Source organism: Teleopsis dalmanni, chromosome 2 (genome assembly GCF_002237135.1).
Source record: "Teleopsis dalmanni isolate 2A chromosome 2, ASM223713v2, whole genome shotgun sequence".
Lineage (NCBI taxonomy): Eukaryota > Metazoa > Arthropoda > Insecta > Diptera > Diopsidae > Teleopsis > Teleopsis dalmanni.
Genome location: NC_051847.1, coordinates 229,469,196 through 229,494,775, shown reverse-complemented (window position 1 = coordinate 229,494,775; position 25,580 = coordinate 229,469,196). Strand labels below are relative to the sequence as shown.

At 30.9% G+C, this 25,580-nt stretch overlaps 1 protein-coding gene across 2 annotated transcripts in view; it reads right to left on the bottom strand.

Moving 5' to 3' along the window:
- The window catches only part of LOC119682212, a 50,474-nt gene extending 25,201 nt beyond the window's left edge, over positions 1 to 25,273 (bottom strand). For both annotated transcript variants that reach the window (XM_038095582.1, XM_038095583.1), the window contains exon 1: positions 24,349 to 25,273. The gene's annotated coding sequence lies outside the window, so the exon portion shown is untranslated. The remainder of the gene's footprint in view (positions 1 to 24,348) is intronic.
- Between the last annotated feature and the right edge of the window lie 307 nt (positions 25,274 to 25,580).

The following is a 25,580-nucleotide window of genomic DNA, read 5'->3' as shown; positions in this document are numbered from 1 at the left end:
AGCAGCAATGCTGCAGCGAGCAGACACATGCACATGACTGTAGTGCAACAACGAATTATAGCATTGAAGCTATACCGCGTAGACATTTGGTTAGTTATGTTGCTCTATAAATGATTTACGGTTGAGAGCTGCGACATAAAACTGCTGCATGCGTGTATGGGCAGGAATAATGAGGTTAGAGTAGCGTCGTTAGTTGCGCCAATTGCACATAAAAAGCGGATTGCAGCAGTACAGTTCTGAATTTATTGAGTTGTTAGTGTAAATTTCAAAAGCTTTAATGAAAATAAAATTTTATTGTAATTGAATTTAAAGGATTTACTTGTTACACAATTGCATTTTTATGACTTACTGGACGTAAAGTTAGTTAGTTTTTTTTTTGCTACTATAGAATATAACAACACACGATACAGCTAAACGGAAACAGATTTGATGTAGATGGATCTGCGCTCTGTAGTATGTGCAACTTAGATGAGACTGAAGATATTGTACATTTTCTTGGCTGTTGTTATATTCTACAAGAGTTTCGATTAGCTTACTTTAGTAAAGCTATTCTATCTTATGAAAACATTGGGCAAAAGTAGCAGAATATGTAAAAAATTGTATAGCATACCGGTCTTATTTAATATCAGAATATAATAATTAATATTATTTATAAAGCGTACCATTATACTCGCTATTATACAACTATTTATAATACCACTATTATACTATAAGTCGACGGACGACATGTGACACAGTCGCTATTTTGATTATATTTATACAACATATAACACCATTTTACATACGATTACATTTATGGTTTTCTCAAAAATGGTAGTTTAGTAGCATTTTGAAATAGTAATTAAAATCGATCTATTGAACTGCAGAGTGCACACCAAGCGTTCTAAATTGTTAACTTCATTGTAGCAAATAAACTTTTAAAAGAATTAATAAATATTTTATAAAAGGTTATCTACTTTTTAGCACCATTTCAGAATAGCCGTCTATGGTATCATACCTAGAACATATTTTGATTGGGTGCCCGAACAACCTCTTTCGGATAAAGAATTTTTTGCTGTGATGTTCATTTTTCACTTACGAGATAAGTCAAGAAGTAAAATATGCGCATCAGGGACAGTGACATTCCTCCTGTAACCACAGCATCCCAAAACACCCCTGTTTGGTGTGACATGTGCTTTGATTACAATAATTCATTATCTATTTTAAAGTTTCGAAGTTAGACATTAAAAAAAAACATTTTTATAAAGATTTTGATTACATTATTTCTATACTTTGTTTGAACTTTGCCATTAGGTATTTAATGCAACACTATTTAAATAGCCTCTATGGGAAATCTTACAGTACTGAACCCGTTTCATATAATTTCCGATGATTTGTCAACACATAGCTGGACATAATTGATGGCCGTTCTTCTTAAAAATATTAGGAGTGCGGATTACCACATAAACATGATCATTTGTTCAACCTCTCGAAAAGAACTTTAGTGAAAAAACTCATGATATTGGTGGCAAAATTATATCACTAGGACATCACAAAATTAGTAACAGAACATCTTACTTATAATTATTTTGTGAGCGGCTTATTTGCCTTTAGTCTGTAGCACGATAACAAATGTAGCAAATGAATGATTTCCTTTGCTCTTGGTACGCCGTTTCAAGTCACAGATCAAAAGTTCTTGAGTCCGATGTTGTAAGTATATTTGCTCCTTACTTCTTTCCGTTTCTTTAAAAAGGTGTCGAAAATTATTATAAAATATTGTATATGTGTGTTTTGTATTTTTCTACAAAGCATTTCTAAAAGGTTGTTTAATGGATTAAAGACTCACATGGTGGCTTTCAATACTTTCCATCTACTGAAAAAAAAACATAAAAGCCACTGAGTTAGGATTGTTTTTACTCTATCTCACTTAGATTAATAGATTTAGCTTCTTTGCTATTCACTATTCATGACCACGCGAAGGACGGTAGTGGGATTGGTGTTTTTTAATAGTGAGCCACAATTGATATTCGAATAATTTAAGACATAGTTTTGCGTTTACCTGATTGAAAATGTCTCATAACAGTGGCGGTATAGGTAATAGTTAAGGATGTTGTTTAATTTGATTGCTCATACTGCCACTGATGCAGAATAAAGTATTCAAATATGTATTACATTGTAACTATAAAAACTCATTTCTCAAAATCTACTTAATAGTTTTCTTGACACATTGTATATTACTATTTTATTACTGACCAAATCTGAAACTAAACCTCTTGTCCATAAATCGACCCTCCCTTGTCAGCTCATATTATTAGTAAATATTTGATATTTTCTAATTGCATTGCAGACATTTAAGTGATTAAAAGAACGTTAAGCAACTGCGTGTCTTTCTACAGATTGTGTATCATCCCATAAAGAAGTCATTCACTTATTCTGTTGTACCATTAAATACCAATCTCAGCCATTCATCAATGTACTTAATTTCTTATTTATTTTATATATAGCAACTAAATTAATTTCAACACTTTTTGCTTAAAGTTATTTATGTATTTATGTATCGAAATCACATAACGCGCAAAGCATAACGCACTCTTGTACTCGTATACTCTTGTACTGGCCTTGTAGTCTGCAGTGTTTAATTTGGAATATATTGCCACTTAAATCCGACCATAAATCCGTACTGCCTTTACCGATAAGATGAAGTCAAGTCAAGCACTTTGTGCGCGCATTCAGCGAAAAAACGACAAGTTGGTTATGTTTTGTTAACGCCTCAATATGTTGCAAGTAAACAGCAACAATAATAGTATAAACAACAATGAAAAAGTGCCAAAATCTAAAATTGGGAGCTGGAGATAATATCGAAGAAATCTCTTTATTTTATGGAGCGTACAGCATGAAGTTTGGAAGGCAGTTTGGTATATGCAATAAGTGGCAAATGGTAAAGGGCAAATGGCAAGTGGCAAGTAGCAAGTGGTAAGTGGCATGTTCTGGCCTGTTTTAGTATTGATTAAATGTGCAATTTGACGCGTCGTCCTCATTAATCAATTGTTGCATGTCTGGTTTATTCTGCCTTTAAATCATTTGCTCAATAAATGTGATAATAGCGTGTTGATAATAAATAGGTTGTTAATTAGCTTACTTTTGCTTAAAAATAGTTGTTTTTAAGTATTTTTAAAATTTATATATTTCATCAATTCAAATGAAATAAACTATTTTGAAATGGAATAAACTAATAGCATAGCACTCAATAACTAATTAAATTAAATAAACACTTTTCAAGGTACCATGGTACATTAGGACGAATGACATCATCAGGGACCTCAAGAATGATCCGATCAAAAAATACAAAAAGGATAGAGCCCTGAAACTATTTACGAGCTCTGGCAGGCTTACCAACACTGCGTTATCGAATCTCAGAATGGTTACAGGCTCCCCGAGGAGGTATGCAGATCTGAGTTCATTTATTGCTTGGTCTGATAACGTGATAAACAATAATCCAGTCAAGGCGTAGAGAGGGATTATGAAGAAATTTTGGAGTTAATAGAGAATAAAAGTATTCAAGTGTATTGACTCATATAACCTCAACATAATAATTTTGAAATGGATTTTTTGTTGATATATTTTTACGCAATTCGAAATTTTTTGCAATTTTTGAAATTTTAATAAAATTTTAATGGGCTTAACTCCTTCACACTTTCTACATGTCATGCATACATGTATACATGTTTAATTAATTTTATGGAAACATATTGCATTATATCAGTTCTTTGATACTGTGACAAAATCCATCAAATTAACTTTTAATATTTTCAGAATTTAACCAATTTGCATTTAAATAATAACTGCAACACTTGACGCACGTCACTCATACGCCATGTATGCCGCACGCTCAACTTTTGTTAATTGTTCGAGTCCTTAATTGGAAAATCGTTAGCCAAAATTTGCTTTTTCAAATGAAATTTATGCAAAACTCTCATAAGTGCCTCAAAATAATAAACAAAGTATTTTAAGTACAATGAATGAATATTAGGTCTTTCACTTGAAATATTTTGCACGCATTTGAGGGAATTTTGCCAGATTTTCTAATTAATTGTTACTTGCATTTATCTTAACAAATGAACGATTTGAAAACAATTCATCTACTATATGCATATAAATCTACCCAAATACACAAATACACAAATATATCTATTAGTTTTATTATCAGCATAAATAAATATTTCAATTTATTAACGAATATGTCCACAAGCTGAACAGCTCAACTCAAATATAAAATCAATCACAGTGAAATACTTTATCTTAGAAAATTAATGAATTTTATTGACGTACTCAACGTTATATGCCAACAATTTATTTTATGTGGGAGACATTGTAAATACGTCTGGTGGCAGTGGGGTTTTATGTTGTACTTCGACCTTTGATGACTTATTGAGTCTACTGTTGGTGATAGTATTGCTCTTGCACTTGTCTTTGTCTTATTACTAAATTTTAAAAACAAATATACTCCGCTTTTTACACAACCCCTAGAAATTAATACATCATGAAATTCGTTTTTCATATTTTTAAATATAAAAACTAGATAACCCAAAATCATCTGAAAAGTAATCTTATTAAATATGTATATGAGAATTCTGTTTTTCTATTCTAATAGATTGAATGTATCCAATGCCTCAGCGAAAAACCTTATTTAAAACCTTTTAAAAACCTTTTAAAACCTTTTAAGGAAGAGTTGATGTTTGTAATTCCACTCCAGTAATCAAGAGCAGTAAAAAGAAGTAAATGGATCTAATGCTTTGCAAGCTATATATTAATCTAATCCGCAGAGCATAAAAAATATTAGTAGAGGGAACAGCTGTGATCTCTTCCATCAAAAACCCGGATTAGTTTTATTTGTTGGGGCCTATTTTTCAATTAGATTAGACAGAAAAATTTTTTAAGTATTTAATGTTTCTATTGAGCTTATTGGGTCTGTGGAACCTATTTTTGATGTCATTACGCGGGGAAGTGACATTAATCTCCGTGTATTTATGAGTTTACATTACTCTAAAATAATTGAACTAATTAGTAAGTTGTGTGTAATTCATTCATTTATTAAACAAAGAGTGAGCCTAAAGATTTTCTGCTATCACAATGGTAGCTAGTCACTGAAATAGTCGGCTGAAATTTGGAGAAGTTAAAGCATAATTTTCCAAACCAAAAGTCTTAATAATAAAAAAAAAGTTTGTGGACGTGATGTCAACAACGGAGAATATAGATGATCTGTATTATTATATGCTTATCGCACGATTGACGAATAAATTACTCATGACTAAATACTAGGACTAAATAACAATAGAGTAAAAACTTATGGAATGGTTTCATAGATGGAACAAGTGATTTCATGTATTTTTAAATTAAATTAAAATTCTATCTTTTTTTGATATGAAGCAAGAATGCAATACGAAAGTGAAATATAAAAGCGATGCCTCTCGTTATGATCTCAAAAGCAGAATATATAGGATTAATAAATTAATTTAAAAAAAAGATATTTATTAAATTTTGGCGTAATTCGCCAACAGAATCTAATTTCTTGGCTTCAAATTTTTATCAGAAATTGCAGTTGCAAGAGCGCAAAGAAAATAAAATAATTTAAAATCTTCGAACTTATTTTCGATTTTAAGCTTATTGTCAAGAAGTTTTGAACTTTTCTACTTTCTTGAATCCATTCAAATATCTGAAGTTTGTACAGCAATATCAGTGTTCAAAAACAAAAGCAGATACACAACTTCTGACCTTCATGATAAAAAATTTCAAGGATTGTCAGTTACTCTAAATCCGCTAAATGTATTTCGTATATTTTCTTTCTAGTACATTTATTTTGCGAATATACACACAAGTCATAGTTTAAAGAAAACGGGATGCTGAAAAATATTTAGCTCAAAAATACATCCCATTGAATATATTTTTCAAAAAAAAGTATTGATTGTATTTTAGAATAAATTTCAAATTAAGTAAAATAAAAACTTAAGCAACCGTGAAGATAAGCGTTCTTAATGTAATTTAAAATGTTCTCGAAGTAACATTATTTACTCCCTTCCACATAACGTATACTCTCTTCTTCTGTACGTATCAAAAATAAATTTATATATTAAGTACACATTGATAAGTGAATCCACCAAATAAAAACATTTTCGTATCCTTGAATCACATTCGGTGTATCCTTTATTTCCTTGTCGTGTCGTAATGATTGCAGGCATTACTCTAACAAATTACAGTACACAACTTGAAATTGAACGCTTGTTATTAAGCTTTTGATGTATACACTCAGTCATTTTAGTCATTTTTCCTTTACCGCTACCTCTGATCCCTCCATTTTGAAACTCATTCTTCATTGAGTCATTCATTCAATCACTTCGCTTGACACTTCCTCAATATCCTTTTATTTTCTTGTATTGATTTCAATTTCGTAACATTTTGCCTCTTAAGTATATATATAATTCCTGTATTATACGCTTTTGTAGTTACGCTGAAGGAAATCGCGATTGATGATGTTTTGATTATGTATTGAATATGAAATGGTATAATTTAATGAACTGAATGTCGGCAGTTACGGTTATGGGGGTTACGGTTACGTTGTCACACCGACCTGAATATTTCAATCAATGTACTCACTTCAAAACGATGTTCGGATGTTTAGAATAATGGCGCTACACAGTTATAGTTTAATTAATACTTTAAATGAAGTTAAATAGGCACCAAATGAATTTCATTAATCGCTTAACTGCTTTGGGAATTGAATTTTTAATTCTGAAATTGAAAATATGTTTGCAAGAATGCTCAACGACTGAGCTACACCCTACCACATTTATTTTTTTCTTGGAATTATGCCGGTATATATTAAAAATGTGTGTTTTTGTAATAACAATGTCAATGATTTTGATGGAAGATTAGACCCATTGTGTATTTTATAATAGGCACACCTACTGGGAACATTTTGTGGTCAATGCTTGAATTGATATAGCGAAAAAAAATTATCGTAAAGAAGCAATGGAAAATGCTTCAGATAAAAGTTCTATATTAAATAATATAATATTTTTTTTTGTAAAGTCTATTCTATGATACACATTTGCTTGGAAGAATCCTATTGTACTAATTTCACTATTGAAATTAATATAATGGGCTTTGTATAAGCCCTTTAAAGCTTTGTGAACAAAGTCCTGAACTAAATCTAGAGAAGAGCTCTTAATCTGTTCTGTTGACAGAATTTCCATATGAAATATGTTTTTTCTGTGCGTTATTAAAGCTGGAGAGTTACAAAGAATATGCATATATTCCGCTGTATAAAGACCAACATGCTTTTTCAAGACATCAATGTAATTTGTAAGAGACTTTCTCAACACTTTGTGTAAGTGGGCTATTTGTGTAGTGTTTTCAAGACTGTTACAGAAAGGTTTCCATGACCACCGTTTAGATTTCCTAATCTCATTGTTGCACGCGGTCAAGGACATTCTGTAGTCTACCCACACCCCTGATCGCTTAGATAAATTAAAGAGCGGACAAATAGGATAATGGAATATGATGTTAAAGAACACCATCTAGAGTTCATGATAAAAGAATTGTTAACTACTTTAATAAACGAAGAGCTTCAGAACTTTAGGCACCCCAAAGAGTTTCAAGATATTTTTTAAAATATCGAAACTGTTGAAAAGTTAATAGATTAATGTCTGCTATGCATAAAACTTAGCTTTTTCAGTTCATATAACACCATTCTGGACCATTCACTATTCATTATATTTGTATATGTCAAATATTTTCTACGTCATTGAAATTCCAAATACATTTTGATTCTATTGTACTAATAAGTTCATTTAACTAAATTCAAAGGCATAAAGTATAGTCTCACTTATTCTATATGATTTGAAAAGTCAGAGTAAACTATTGTAAACTATTAATCAGCTATTACCATGATGAGTTCACTTGGTGCTAATCAATTGCTAATCAGTTCATCAGTGGCTGCCATTGTGATGTGCAAGTTAAACCATAATTTTCCTTTTACAGTCAAAAGCTGAGCCAATTGTCTTTTGTAAGTTTCCACAATATAATGCCAAAAAAAGCTCTACTCACACTTTTCTACCGTGGAACCAGTCTGAATGCCACTTTGCTTTTCTCATATAAAATTCGAATGAAATACCTCCAAAGAGTAATTAGAAAATTAATTTGCATTGCTTAACATAATTTTCATGGACTGTAAACATTTTGACACGAGACCCAGCAAGGGGCCACCATAAACTGCCGGAATGAGTCGGCTTAAGTGGCACTGAATAGAGTAATGTGGAGTCGACCTCAGTCACCAATGGAGAAGGATGTTGAACGCGTGTAAATATTTGCGTATACTTTTGTATACACTGAGACATGAGCTACCCGTGCAGGGCTCTATTATTTGCTTGTGCGGTTGATTATAAGGATCCTGGAAGACACTGCCGAAAAAGTGTTTTGGAGAAGGTGCAAGACATTCTTGTAATAAACAAAAATACAGTCTGAGCGTGTGTCAATTTAATTTGTATTTTAATTTTTTCTGCTGTTTCTGATTATTTCAACTATAAAAAGTTTATAAAAATTCTAAAATAATAAACGTGAATCAACACAAAAATGTTTTTGTAATTTATGTGCAAATAATTTTATGAAAACAGTAAACAATTTTCACTACACACCAACTCCGAACGACGAGAGCTGAAGATACTTCAGGTAGTGGCGATGACAACGCTTCGGAGATAAGCAGAAATCTATTTTATATTTTATATTTTGTCACATCAGCAAAATATTTATCCAGTGTGAGGGGTGGGAGGTTGTTACGTGAAAAATAAACAAAAATTTTCCACTTTGCTATTTGTGTTTCTGTTTATTTGCGTATAATTTGCAGTTCATTGAAATTTAGGACTCGGGATTAGAAATTCTTTAGGAGTTTCACCACTGTTTATTGACGATAAGATTTAAAGTGCATGAAATGTTTTAGAAATATCTTTTTTTTTAGTAGACTTGTTGTATGAAGATAAAGATGAAGCTACTTTTATTTAGCTAAAGTTTGAGGACGGAAATACGAACAAACTACGGAGGAATCCAATTTCCGGATTAGTCCGTTTGTGATTTTATAGGCAATAAATTAAATGCGGGTGATTCTCGATTTAATTAAGAGTGTATTTTTGTGAAGTGTAATTTGAAAAATTTTATTGTTTACTTAATAAATAAGCATTTTAAGATAAGTTTAAAAATAATTGATGTATATGAGAAATAGTGAATCAGTGATGCATTCTGAATAGTATATTTATTTGCAAAAAGTGTTTGGGAAAATGTAAAAATCAATCATTCTCCACCACTCTAATGCAAGCTCTGATATATCGACTGTAACTAGTGATTTTATGAACACTTAAAACATTACATCAATAAGCTATTTATGAAACAGTTCTGACTTCGTATGAAATGACTTTTTTTCTTTCCTTAAAGCCGGAATAATTGAGTGTTCATATGTTAAGTCATCAGATCATGCTTACTGTGTTGTTGTGTTGCTTTTAGTAATAAAATTAAATTCACTATTGAGAAACAGCAGACATTTCGAAAAATAACCTTAAGGAAGATATTCAAACTTTCCTAATATTCATAGAGATCTTTCTATTAAAACCATCATCAAGAATGTAAAGGTTGGCTGGTCCAAGTTATTCAGCAATAGATAGTCATCCCCTAAAATCAGCTTCACTTCGAAGAATTCAAGCGGTGGACTAAAGATTTGAACGAATGATCTGTTCTGTCATACTTCAAATAAAAAGGAGTGTTACAATAAAAGTGAAGTGGATTACCTAGTTTTGTCAGTGTTGATCAAATGAACATAGAGAAAGATGTAATAGTATAGGCCTAATAATTTTATGTAATTTCAAAGACTAATTGCATGGAGAACAATTTCCTTATGTAGAATAAGCAGTTGGTGGGTGTTACTATGGAAGTTACGGAAATAGAAGTTCCGTAAAAATGATTATTTTGACTTTGTTAAAGCTTAAGTTCTCATCACTCGAGGTTAGTGATACTACTATTTTTTGTTGAAAAAGTTTTCCAGATCAGTTAGTACTATACATGTAAGTGTTCTTATTAAAATAAGCTCTTCTTTGAGCAAATAATACAATTGTTATTGCAATCGTTGTATATGTATTCCAAAAGCAAAAGGAAGGAGTGAATGTATAGCCTTATAATTAAATAGTGATTAAAATAAAAATTAAGTGTTTTTTAAGTTTTCAGAAAAATTAAAGCATTATGGAAATAAAATATAATAGCTCATAACACATTTGGAATAGTAGAATATTTTTTGACTGAGTACCCTAAGTAATTATCGGGTAGTTGTATAAGTTAATGATGAAACACTTTATCGTTTCGTTTACCTTATTTGAACTTACTTAACTTTGATTGTATGATGAAGATACTCTAATAGTATGTTTAATTCAATGTCTTCAATGAATGAATATCTTAACTTGTAACGAAATGGCATAAGCTTTAATTTAATGAAATTTTATTTTATTAACTTTAGCAACAGTTTTAGTGTACAGAATCGGAATGTATCGTTACCATTAAAACTTCCACATTCCTTTGATCCGGCCAACGTCAATAACAAGACAATTAAACTAAGCTCATCGCCCATAATTTCGCACAAATCGTATTTATCTTTAACTGTTTTATTGTTTTATTAGCTTTTAGTTTAATGTAATGAAGAAATTCATTGACAATTAAATTAATTATACGCTAAATTAGACAAATGCCTTATTTATTTGTCACGACGAGATTTGACTCGAGTTAATGTCGCATCCACAAGTGCTGTTATTGCTGCTATTGCTATTGTTGTCGTTGTTATTGCTTCTTACCTATGCAAAAATGTGGATGCAAGAATGTTGTTAGCTGCTGCTTATTGTTTCAATACATTGAACTCGCTATAGCGTTCTCAAGACGTTTTTCTAAAATATTTATTCAGCAAAGCACTTTTTCAAATGAATACCGAAAAGTGCTCAACATCGAAGACGGCCATCTGCCGCACTCGGCAGCTAAGCGTATGGACTGCGCTAATCGCTATTGTTGCTGAGATTAAAGTTACTTTTGCTTAATATAATTTTATTTTATTCTATCAAATCTGTTTTGTTGGGCTGTGCTTTCGCTGTTCAGATATTTAATAGCAAAAACAAAATTTTTTTATTATTAATGTTGATTAGCGCATTTAGTAGTCACATTATGCGGGCAGCACTTGATGCTTTATGACGCATAGAACGCAGCCGGTGTGCTGCTGACTGCTTTGAGGGCTCGGAAATATGGCTCACATTTTATTTTATGGGAAAACTTTGACTGCCTCATTAAGTGGCAAATGTGCGTTAACACGACCAAATGAAATATAAATCAAAATCAACTTAAATGAGTTTCATTCCCAAACATCAAATATCATACTATATTTCATTATGAATATTTGTTGCTCAGAAATTCTCCTGAATTCTTTAAGAGAATGACTAAGAGTCGCCTGGATTCATTACACGTGAATCAAGCACCCAATAAAACCAATTAAGTCAGCTAATTTCTGTTTTTCATTGCTTGAATTAAACGAATTAAATTGATACATGCGCGCCCACTGCATTATTAATTCCGTTTCCGGATTGCGCGTACTGTTGCGGAAGAGCGCTACTTCAGTGAAACTATTAAAAATCAATTTGCCTTCTGTTAAACGTTCAGAAGTAGCACTCAACACTGCACACACCGACTGACATAATTAAGCCAATACACACACATTCGAGCAGTTCTGACATTTTTCCTTTGCATGTATGTGAGCGTCCTGAACTGCTGTGCACACTTGGATATTAATTCAAATAAAGTCAATTGAGGCTTTTTTCCTGATCTGCTCATTTTGTTGCTTTATTAAGTGCGAAATCCTGACATTACTTCATTTCGTTTCATTTCTTTCCATTGTATTTCGTTTTATTCGATCTGAGTTCTGTTTGCTCCATTACTTGATTTGCTTTCCTTGTGCTCGTCATATTCATTGGGAGTGCGGACACGCACCTGTGGATGACACCTGGAATAAATGTAAATCACTTGAGTGTTACGACTTCACAGTCGAAATGACATTCGAATACTATGCGTGCGGAAATCATTATTGATGAGCACGAATGTAAGCGAAATAAATTATCTGGAAAAAGCGTGCCGACAACTAACAACAACTATAACAACAACAAATCGTTCCTGCTTCTGATTAACTTTCACGTAAGGTGATTGTCCTTCATCGAATGCGGCAGTGTGTAAGGATTTAATTAGCTGAAGGTCGAGCCTTTCCGAATTCCTCCTTTTTTATTTTTTTTATGCCAGTGTGTATTAATTATTATGGATGGTTACATTCTTATGTATTCAAGAAAAATATGCTCTGGCTTTTTATTTTGATATGAAAAAATCGTGTGCATCAGACACGGAAGCAGCTTCGATCTCATATGACCTGCATTAGGTGATAGTTGATTTCATCGTATTTCTTTACTTATAGTTTAGTTTTTCGGTGTTATTTAGATTCTGGACAAGTATTTCATCTACGTAGCTGTTGTGTTTTACTGTTCGTTCGTTTTCTCTGGGAGTGTATCAACTGGCTTCTTACAAGACACTAACGTTAGTTGCATCATGTGAAAGAGCTCAAAATGCTCATCACACTCTCATTATTCTAAGCGCTCTGGTAAAGCCTCTTATGTGCGTTTTGTCAAGAATATCCTTAGTCGATATATTTAAAGCATACATAAGAATTTTGGTATGTCTTGTTAATGCAACATCAAATATTTTGATTGTTTTGGGAATCCTTCAACTTTATGTGAAATATAGATTATATTTTAAAAGCCTATTCTTTACTTGTTGGACTATAATAATTATAAGACAGAGTACTGATCCAGGTAATACTTGAATTATCATCGATGTCATACATAAATATTCTTTCCAGAATGTTGCTACTAATAATTTAGATATATATTAAATATAGAGATGTACTTAACTCTACTAGGCGTCAAACTTTAGAGTACCAATTATGTATTTTAAATTGGAATTTTTCACATCCAATGTTACTATTGCACAAAACCGCTTCTATTTCTTCCGTAACCTTATGTGCAAATCTGCATACTGTAGTCGCCACACCAGTAGTATTTCTTCTTGTCGTGCACTCGAGCTGCTTTGTTCCAACAGACCACTTACATATAACTCTCCTAAATCCCTTCTCTATTGAATTTGACATAAAGAGTGGTTCATACGTCGAATGCTCACTGGGCATTTGAAAAAAATGGTTTGTGCTTCTTACATCTATATGGGAATTATGGGAATCGCATTAAGTGCTGCAAACGTCTCCAGTTTTTTGTGTGTAGCAGTTTTCAGAACTTCTATACGTTTCAGATTGCAGATCATATCAAAAGTTTTGATGTATGTGTGTATTTATAAAGCAATTTAGAAAGTAAAGAAGTAAAGAGTATCTCTTCGTAATTCTATGATTTTATAGTTTGATTAAAATTTCGTTCTATGTTAATTTTCAATTTTGTTTAACTTAATTTAAAAATAATTAATTTAAGTTATTATTTCTTTTTCATGTTGAAATACACTTAACTTAATTCCATTAAACCTTGATATATATTCCCCTTTAAACGTTGTGCCATTTTTATAAAAGAATCGGAATTTTTCTTTTCAATCTCATGCCCTTAAACTTTATTGTTCTTAATGCCATTAACTAAGGAAAACTGGCGGCACTCCACTATTCAGTATCTTGTACGAAGCTAATTATGATTAAACTGAAAGCGATATGAAGTGGCTTAGTAATTATTTTCTCAAATCCAATTACATTTGCGCTACAATTTAAATATACATAAGAAAATGCTTTAATATGAATGTACACATTTGTAAATGTTTTGTAAATGAATTTGCTTGCAAACCTAATCTAAATTCTGCTTGGACATTTGTAATTAAATTGTACTCAGCAAAGATTATCTTCAAGATACAAATACTTTAACCATTAAACGAACTCCGAGCAAAAGCTGTCAGCATTAAATGAAGATTTCAAAAAGGCAACAATGGAATTATTAAGACTCCAAGCAGCAGCGAACAATAAAAATCTCAAGGCAAAAGAAAAACAAACTAAATTGCGGTAGGCAATCGCACTTAGATACATTCATAAGATACTTAAACGTGTGCACATATGCGTGGAATAGGTATAAGCCAATACAATGAAACGTGTGAACTTATATGACAATCAAACAATAACAACAACAACAACAACAACAATAACAAGCAACAACAAAAAAGTTATTGTCTCTAATAGCCAAACAGATTCAAGTAAATTTTTTCTATTTTAAATACATTTCTGTTAAGGATATTTTGTTATCTTTAAGCCACTGACATTGCGGGCGAAAGTCAATCGGTTAAGCACAATAAGGACACAAGAAATAACTTAAAGTATATCTGACCGCTGTGGTGAAGTAAAATAAACACTTTCTTATCCTGACATGTTTTATCTCATATCTGCTATTTGTATCTTACATTTAAAAACAAACGGGAAAAAGTGAAAAAGTGTTATTTGATTTAAGTCCTTGCCAAAGTCCAAAGGTCCTTTGTAACGTTATGTTTTCTGTTGTTGATAAAGAAATGTACGGTAAATTTTCGTATTTGTAGTCCTTATTTATCTGAGTTTATTATTTTGTGTTTGGCTATTTAAGATATATTTTTGTTTGGAATTAAAATGATTAATGCATTCGTTGTTTACTTTATTAATGAAATTTAAGTCACAATACATGTATGGCAGTTCTTGAGTTTGGTTTCACAGCAAATTAATTAAGATATAATTAATAGATAATATAATTATGGGCGAGAAAAGCATAGGATTTTGTAGGCTGGCTGCGTACAGCGTATAGTAGCTATTTTCTTTCTCTCCAAGTAGCAATGAACTTTGTGTCAATATAAATGCTATACTATTTGTTGTAAAACGGTATACGATATGATATATTTATATGATATATTTAAGTTCTTTTATTAAGTTAAGTTGTTTTATTAAAAATTAAATGTTCAATTTTCAAGCTAATAGACAATTTGATTATTATGTTTACTCTCTATTAACTACGAGGTTTCTTCATAACCCCTCTCTAAGGCTTGACTGGGTTATTGTTTAAATGAAGATCACTGCATCAGACTAAGCAATAACTGACTTCAGATCTTACGTTTAATCTTAATACACTTGACCTGTAAAAGAAATAAGTTTAACCGAGTCAGAAATCCACGTCCACAGCATGGATGTATGGATTAACAATTAATAACTGTAGTACGATAGAATAGAATAGTACGATAATATGCAGAACGAGACGGATCTAATTAAAGTTCATAGTTTCAGTAAAGTTGAGACATTTATCTAGGTACTACAATACATTGATCAGGGAAGAAAATACGTGGATTATATAGGAAGTGAAGTACAGCAAGTACAACTAAAATAATGTCAAGCTTCTTTCCATCATGTATGAAGAACAACATAGTCGAGATTTTTCAAGTGTCCTGTAGGTAAAGCTTGAGTTTAAGAAATAGTGCTTAGAGAGCTTTTTGATTTTGATGACCTATAGCGAGCTGAAATATTCAGTTTTTAGTTTAAGTTCATCAGTCCTCGATATGGACTGTATTTAAGGAATTAAGTCTTTAAACTAAAATAAAGTTTAACTAATTTGTATCTAGAAAGTGAAATTTATATTGAACTTCGATTTTATTCGAAATTTATGGTTTAAAATATAAGAAATAGTTGCATTTACAATATTTCTGTTAGAAGATGGAAAGGGACAGTAGAAGAATTGTAAACTATTCTTGTAAAAAAAAAGAATATACAAGGGAGATTAGAGCATATCTATTGAGATTGAATCACTCACGACACAAATTTAGATCCTAAAATTAATTTTTAATACTATTATTTTCATAACGTAGGTACAATCGAGTTGGTGAAACGGATTATAGTATATAGTAGAGTGTCTTCTCACATTTTTATAACCTTTTAATAACTTACCAAAGACGAAACCTCTATGAGTGAAATTTCAAAGCACATAAAAAGCGAACATAAATTTTGATCCTAAAGGATCATAAATTCAATAATTGACATTCTTAAAAGCTGTTTGAGCACATAAATTTCTGCTTTATTTTATTTTAATGATTTATAATGAAACTTTTACTCGTTTTTAATAGACAAATTTCACATTCATTACACTTTATGGTAATACACAGCATAAACATCAACTCTAACATTAACACGTACATTATTGCAATGTTACAATGAACAACACAACCGCACATATAAGCCAAGAAAAGTATCTGTCAGATACGCAGCGGAGTGCAGTGCATATAATTTTCATGGAAATCGCGGCGCGAAATGAATTTGTCCAAGAGAAGAGCAAAGGTGTTTGACATTTTTTGCGTAGATTGTGTTTTAATAAAACACATAAAATTAACAAATAATAATAAAAATACTTGAAATAACTTTTATGCGTTTTAAATTCTCTGCTTTGATAATAAATTTTTATGCATTCATAAAAGTCATCACTGACATGTGAAAATTCAATCAAAGTCTATTAAGGCCAAGAGTGACCATACACGGCGGCACCGTGGCCCACGCAATCCAAAAGATACTTCTCGGCATAATATAAAAGATTATTCATTCTTAGGATTTTGACAACTCAGAAGAAAGTATTTACAAACGAATTTAATGAATAGCTTTTCTGTCTGTCCGTCTGTTTATAGATTCTTTGCGATTTTATTTTTTTTTATTTAATTTTATATTAATTAATACATTTTCTTGTAGAACAAACATAATAAATTGCAAGTTAAATATTGCAATAATGAATTACTCGTAATTTCGACTACTTCAGATATTTTTATTTATTTCTTAACTGCTGAAAGTTATTTTTAATTTTAATGATTTTTAAACAATTTTCATTTGTTTTAATTGTGAAACTCAGAGTCAATCGATCCCTAACACACAAATTGCCTTCAGATATGATTTTCTTGCCTAAGTTATTGCCTTCGCAACGCAAACATGACAACTTGAGACTTTGTTAATTACACAAAATCATAAATTTAGATTAAAAATTGTATTAAAAGTGCTAAAGAATATATTTAGTCTTCTTCATGTTGTTTATTTTCAATCGAATAATTAATAAAATGTAGTCGCGATGAAATCGAAAATAAAAAGCTACAAAATTAAAACCCAAATTAAGTCAACAAAGTTTTTACACTGCCCAATGAAATTACTGGGACAACATTGCGCTAGTGTAAGTAAAATTAAATTATTTCCCATTGTCTGGATTTGAATTTCCAACTTTGTGAATCATTCGGGAGGAAACTACCAAAAATCAACAAAAAAATGCGAGAAGAGATTTTAATCAATTATATATAATCAAAATAGATCCTCGGAACTCAGAGAAAGAGACCGCGTGAGCACTGCAAGGCTTACTGCAGTTCTTTCTGGTTATTGGTGTATAGGAATCCACGCAGAGAAACTGCGCATTCCCCATAATCCTCACTACAGGAATTGTGGAAACCCGTCGGAAAATAAAATTACAATACATTTTGGCATCCAGAAGATATAGGTTCTAAGGAAGATACTTCTTTGATAGTTTATCAGACTGTTCATTGGTGAAGACGAAAGACCTATTAAATTGTCTAAATTCAGCGGGGTGGATTTAGTCTCTACTCCTGTATACTAGGGTTCTTGTGAGGAATGTAGCAAATGTAGCAAAACGGCGAAAAATCGGTAATTGAGGTACATGGAAGTTATCCAATGGCCTGCCATTGCAACCAACTAACCAACCATATATAATCAAACAAAAATTTTCATTCACGGTGACCAATTTTAAATTAAAATGTCTCAATTTTGGAATAATAATGATGCCCAACGCATAATCAACCTACAGTTTCTCGCTACAGTACTTTACGATTCTCCCTGTAGTCTAATTAAGTGGAATATTTGTGACCAGCGACTATAGTTTAATAATGCGCTGTGTTAGAGAAATCTGTATAAAATTTATACTTTAATTTTAAACTGTTACGGCAATCAATGTTATCAATAGGCAAGTGATTCATTTAACTGATTAATAAGACATTGCTGCTCAGTCTTGTATCTCAGAATCCTGAAAATCCATTTTTATTTAACATCCATAATTTATTTTATTTCACCACTAAAGTATTTGGCCTTCTAAAGCAGTTCGATTTTTCACATTTAAATACAAGATAGTAACATTATTTTGTTCTTATATATAATATTATGTACTGAAGGTATCAATTTTTTGTCAGATAGTGTAGGTATTTCCCGCTACAATTTATACACGTTTTTGATAAGTTTGCACTTGCAATGCCTCACTTATCTCTTTTCGAAGAGAGTTTTTTCGAATGAAAGTAAATATATAAAATTCGCGAAGATTTGCTGGAACGAGTTTTGTTGAACTTGTTTCTTTCGCATGCTAATATAATATATTAATTTTAATTTAACCTTAACCTCTAATAAGTCAATGATACTGAGTTAGTCAATCTTTCACGATAAAATCTTTTAAAAGAAAAGGCCAAAATATTTGAAGAAAATTAAATTTGTTCAAAGGCGAAAGTGAAGACCCTAAAACGGAGTGACACATCTTAAAATTGATTTATTGCAATTACAATATTTTTTTTATGTATTTTATATAAAAATTCTTTATAAAGTTGTAAATAAGAACAATTACAGATTTTTTAGATACACAAGTATACAGTATTGACACACAAAAATAAGTCATTCAATAAGTGAATTTCTTACAAATTCCTTGAAAGGACCTAAACTTAGTCTTCATTACTTTTACTTAACAGTCAAGAACACTAGGACTGTATGTATAGAATTTTTGAGGTATTATTTTTTGTCTATAATACTGATTCAAAAAAATTCGAAAACTTGAACCATTCTCAATAGGGCCATGTTATATATACAGTCATGGTCACTTTAAATATGAAATTGTTATTGTTTTTAATATTTATTCAAAAATTGGGAATGAGAAAAATGAAGAAATTTCGATTAATGACTGTTCGTGAGAAAAGCCTTACGCTGGTGAGACTTTCTGTATCATTTGTATCATCACGCTGGTCAAAACAGTGTTGTACATTAATAATTATCTGAGTTTGCGACTAAGTGTATGTAAATATGTGTATATTTTTATGGATATATTAGGTATTTACACAAATATAATTACCTTTTTAAGTCCAGATACAAAAAAAAATAACAAATCAATACTTGCAGTACAAAATTACAGGATTGTGATATAACAAGTGACTGACATTGCTATGAGAATTCATTGCATGACTGTCTTTATAAGATTGCCCTTGCTTAGTCATGACGTATTAAAAAATTGTACATTAACTAAATATTCGACAGCTAGAAATTGCACAAAGCGAGACTCTGAGACGAATGACATCCTCATATATATATAGAGGATATATAGAATATGTAGAGGATAGAGCCCTGAAATTATTTACGAATTCTGACAGGCTTACCAACACTGCGTTATCGAATCTCAGAATGGTTACAGGCTTCTCGGGGAGACATGCAGATCTAAGGTCAGTTATGGCTTAGTCTGATGAAGTGATAAACAATAATCCAGTCAAGGCATGGAGAGGGGTTATGAAGATACAACGCAGTTAATAGAGATTAAAAGCACTTAAGTGCACTGGCTAAACTAGCCTCAACATAATAAGAAATATTCACCGATTATTCAAGCAAAATACTTATACAATGAGAGATTCCATTCTGTCAGTACTTCAATGTTTAACCTAGAATTTCTATAATTATTGATGCAACTAATTTAAAAGTTTTTGTTTTTTTTTATTTAATAAAATTATAAAATGCTCATCGACCAGTGCAGAAACGACAAATTTAAAAACTTTTGTATTATTCGCAAAACTGATAATTAATCGAAATTTTCCAACTAACCCAGTTTCTATTAAATTTATGTTAAGAAAATATTTCTTAGAAATAAGTTCCAATTATTAAACTCCTAATTTAAATACACAGAAGACAAAATGTTAAAGTTTCGAAATTTACAGGACAATTGAATTGTTAAAATATTCGTCCTAATAAATGGTATCTCAAAGATATTATTTAACAACTCTTTATAGAATATTGAAATCGTATAGTTTTACAAATTAACGTGCCAATGCCGAGTCAAGAAGATAATCTTCTTGGTTCGTAACTGGAATAAGGATTTTCTATTGGAACTGCCATAAGGAATTTGAGAATTTTCTCGAGAACAAAGCAAACGACAAACTACCATTGCTGAATTCGTTGTCGCTAATTAAAATTCATAAAATGCAACCAAAGCGGAATGCAGCGATTTTGTATCTTTTTCAAGTTTCTCTCAATTGCTTACTTTATTTGCTTGACTGCCTGACTGACAACCTGACAAACTGACAAACTTCAACTTCTGTTAATTAATTAATTATCACCAAAGTTTGGCAATTAATATCTTTCGACATTGCAGGCAGCTGAGCGCGTGTGTCGATGTTATTCGAGATACAATGCAGCGTAGCTGAGCTCAAATGATCACAACAACTACAAATGAAGAAATTTAATTTGAGCTTAAGCCACGTTTTGGAAATATTTTTTAAAAGTCAATTTGATTTTGGATTTCTATAAGAACTTTTTTGTGTTCAATTTTAGACAATTTCAACTGGTTTGCGCTTGACACTTTGTATCTTTTTTAATATTGAATATTTTGGTTTTTAATTTATTTAAAATTCCAGTATAATAAAAGCCATATACAACATATAACACACAAAATATAGAATTCAAATCGATATGAAAATAATAATAACAAGTCAGACCGCATTCAGAAAATGTTTTGTCGTTGAAAAAATCTTCTGAAATAATTCGATACCAAAAAAGATGTACCCAAAAAGATTTTAATTCATAACTCTGCTAATTTGGAGTTTGTATTTGTTGTAAAGATTTGTGTAGCTGCTGTTACCGCTTTTGGTGTCATTGATATTAAAAGCAACTTTTTCCTTATCCACCTATCACAACATCACAACAGAAAGATTTCTCGCGTCGAAATTTCTATCTGATGGATAGAAAATCAAAATCTTTGTGATTGCTGCGCTTTCATAGCAGAATAGCAGAATAGCTGAAAAAGATAAAAATAGCAGAAAAATCACCTTTACGAATTTACAAACACATAAATTCATATTTAAAGAATAAGCCAATAATTTATGAGCTACAGTAAAACACAGAAAATTACATCAGCTACTGCATTTATACGCGCAGATACTCACTCCAAAGAAAAAAAAGCAAAAGTATCTCTTCCAACTTTCACGTGTGGCGTGCTAAGATCTGGAAGCTACTTTGTTTCAAACTCGAATTAAATTTTTATTATTTTGTTAATTATTTTGAAATTAAGTTTGACTTAAATTTCGTAATTTTATTCGATTGTCAAAGAAAAATTATGCTTTCAATATGAGTATCGCGAATTCTTAGCTTAGCAGCCGGTTTCTGAGAATTTGTATCTTTCGAGTGGTGCTTGAATTGAATTTTGTCAAGTTTTTGTCAAAGCGTGGCTTATGGTTCAAAATGAATTTAATTAGCATAAAATTAGTTAAATAACAATTTTATTGCAAAATATGCTTTTTATATGTGACAAACAAAAATATAAATAATAATTCTTTAAAAGCATTTTATGTTTATAATCTTCAAAAAAAATGTGGATTAGAAATTTTAGTTCAGCTAATTAATGCGAGATACATTTATTCACTCCATGAGAAGGTTTTTTGTCTATAGAAGTTGTACTTCGGATATAACAAATTTTTATACCGAAAACCAATTTGTTAGAATCTTGTGAACAAGAATCTAGTTTCGTTAGATACTCGTGCATTCTTAAAAGTACTCCTTAGATTGCATAGATTGTAGACTGTATATTTAAACATAAATTTATATATTGGAAATTAACAATAACTGTTTTAGGTAAGTCTATTCATTTTAGAGTAGTACAGAGTATAAGATTCGCCGAAGAGGGGGTATTTTAGTCCGTATACTACATATCAATGTTAGAGAGTCGGACACACCATATCGACAACTGTCGATTTGACAGTGCATACAGCATTCCACCTCCCCACCACAAAAAAAAAACAAATTCATTTTAGAGTAGTACAGATATATTTTGAAATTAGTGAGGATCAGAACCTCGATGAACTGTAGTGTCTTAATTTTTGTGTTTGAAAACCCCAGAAATTTCTTCAATTTCGTTCATATTTCCTTTGGTCGAGTAATGCAAGAAAAACATCATTGGAAATTAGACATTATTACATTACCGAATTTCAAGGAGATTAAAAATTGATAATATATTATCTTCTAGTAAATTAGAAGTACAGAAGTATTTATTTGTCAAAATTGTTTTAACTGAACAATTAAAGTAAAAGGAGCTAATAGCGTTAATGTTCGATTTATTATATTTTTCAAAAAAAAAAATATCGTTTTAAATGTGTTTTAATAGAAGTAAAAATAAAGATTGTTGGCTCGTCAACTTTAAAATTTTAGATGGAAATAACTCCCTGCTTCATTTTCTTTAAAATCTTTTATAATTTATTACTCTCAAATGAGCGAACTTTTGAACTTTTAAAAATTAACAAATGGTGTATAGTAATTAGCCTTTAACTTTAAATACACATCACTTAAGAATTCATGTTACTGCACTCACGCAAGCAGTTAGTACTCAAAGTAGCTTATAATTACATAAAAAAAAAAATAAGTTAATCAAAGAACCAGCTAGCGGTACAAAAAAAAACGGAAAAATTAAAACCCTGATACATAAAAAGCAAGAACTTATCTCACAAAATCCTTAGAACATGCTAACTTGCAGATATTTTTATGTTTAAATAGAATGCAATATACAAAATTAAGTGCCAGTTAACAGCACTAAAAACACTATAAATTAAAAAAACAGCACGAGACATTTTTAACGAATATATGAACATAGTTAAACAAATTGTGCGAATTCTCTTCTTAACCATAAGAAGCTCTCACACAGTTTGGAAAGTAAATTATATATAAAAATATAAATGTATATATTACTGTATTTCATCAACTAATTTCATTATTTGCCTTGAATTCCTTTTTAAGGTATCAGAAGTTAAATATTATTAAACTGAATTTAACTTTAATTATTATTACTTAAAGAGTCAAACTTCCACTCAATGTTCTACAATGTACTACTATACATTTATTAAGAGCACATTTGTATATTTTTAATTTATTTTATTAAAGTACATAAGTGACTTGTATGGAGCTGATATATTAGAAATAGAAATATCTCCCAACACCATTCATACACGTGAACTTTATGTTTTCATCTTTATTGAAAAGTTGAAGATAAAACAGTCCTTCAATTAATAAAGAAGAAACTTGATTCTACTTGGATTTCACTTTTACTTCGCCAAGTGCACTTCTAGTTAATTTGTATTAATTAAAATAATGCGAAGGCGCATAACCTTTAAAAACTTTTTTCATACTAAAGAAGGATGTAAAGGATATCAAGTTACGTGTATATATATTTCGGCTCCATATTTTCTAGTTGGGCTTCTGTGATCGTTTTAATGTAAACGTTTGCTTCAACATTTCCAAAAAATTGATTACCTTTAAGGATACCTAAATGTAAAAGGATAAACAAAGAGTATCATTTAACCAATTTGCGGATGTATCTCTGTATGTGGCCGGGTGTATCCGGGTGTGTCCGGGTGTGTGTGACAGAAATTCGCACAGAGACATGAAGTTTGCCAAGTTAAATTATTGTTTTTCATATAAACTCATATAAAAAAATTGGTTTCTATGGCTTTAGGCAAAAATTGAAATCGAATTTTGCTGCGGAAAAACCTTTTCACAATTTCTGTTGGCTTAAGACAAATTAAATAAACATTAGTTTTTTGTTTATATATGATACAGTGTGACAGTATGACAGTATGACAGTGTGACAGCGTGACGCTGTGGAACAGTGGTATGGATGTTAAGTATTAAAAAACACTTGGAAAATATTTCATTTGGACAATTGCAAGAGTGCGATGATTTTAAAAATTGCGTTGGGTTTCAGATTGGTAGAAGTCATTAAAGAATCGTTAAAGGTACAAATTGAAACGCTTTGCAATTTCAGATTTTAGGCAATAGCAACACTGCATTAATCTTAACAGCACACTGACATGACCCCAAGGCGTGACATAGCAGCATTAAAATCGTAACTCATACGATAAAAAAACTCTGAACTGTTGAAAGTATCTCAAATATTTTTTGTAAATTTCTTGAGACTGAAATGTTTTTTTTTACTTTGGCTGTGTACTTACTTATTGTCTCACTTTGCACAGGAACTCGCAAAGGACATCTGTCGTCGCATTTATTTTTACTTCAAGTTATTCTCACTTTGACTCCTTTTGTCACTACTTGACATTGGTTCGCGAGTTTCCCTTGCACCGAAATTTTCCTTTGTATCTTTTGTGGCTGGTTGCACTTAAGCACTTCACTTTTTGTTAACTTGACTTCAAGTTGTTATTGTTTTTATCTGAATTCCGAATTGCGAATTCTGTATTCTGTATTCTTTATTTCATTCCAACTGCAGCCCGGCGTTTGGCTTTATGTACAGCTCCAGTTGTAAGTACTCTTTTATTGTGGAAATTAAGCATGACATGCTCCGGATTTTACGTTTTCCTAAGCATTTGTTTTCGCGTAATGCGGCGTTGTTAAGCTTAATTGTATCTACAATTCAACATAACATTAATTCGCCTACTTAGCAAACACTTCGCGTTGAGTATCTCAATTTGTTTAACATTTTCTTTGTTTTTTTTTTTTTGTATTTATTGTTTTTTCTTTAATATTCACTTGTAATATTTACTCATCGCATTTCACCAGAACTTTTAATGTCCTTAAAAGTTTTAATTCGTTTTCGCGTATGCGTTTTCGTTGTCGTCGTCGTCGTCGTCGTCGTCGTCGTCGTCGTCGTCGTCGTCGTCGTTGTCGTTTCGGGCCCTTAATTTCGTATTCGCAGTTAATACAATTTCATTTTTGGGAAGTGATCCTGCATAAATTAGCTGTCGGCTTACAAGGACTATAGCTGAGCAGGAATTTCAAATTTATGCGGAATTTTCTCTGCCACGAAATTTGACTGGGAAAAAACTTCAAAACTTCTCCTCATAATTTAAAACTAATGTTTAATATTTTTTTTTACTTTAAATGTTCACTTGATTAATAAGTGCGCAGCTTCTTTAAATTACATTGCACTTTGTTTATTATTATTATTAAATTTTTATTTTTTTTTTTTGAATGTATTTTTAAAATTCATTACTCATTCTTATCAATTTTGTTGGACTTAACACTTTTTGTTGTTCTCTGAAATTTTTAATGAAATTAATTTATTTTGTTTTGTTTAATAAAATATTTTCCATTTTTAATGAGTTTAATTAGCCATTAATAAATATTTTGTTAATTTTTTTTAATTATAATATAAATTTCTATCGTTTTATCTTATGAACGTAATATACTCGTATTAATGATAAGTCCATTGCCCTGTGATTGGAAAGCG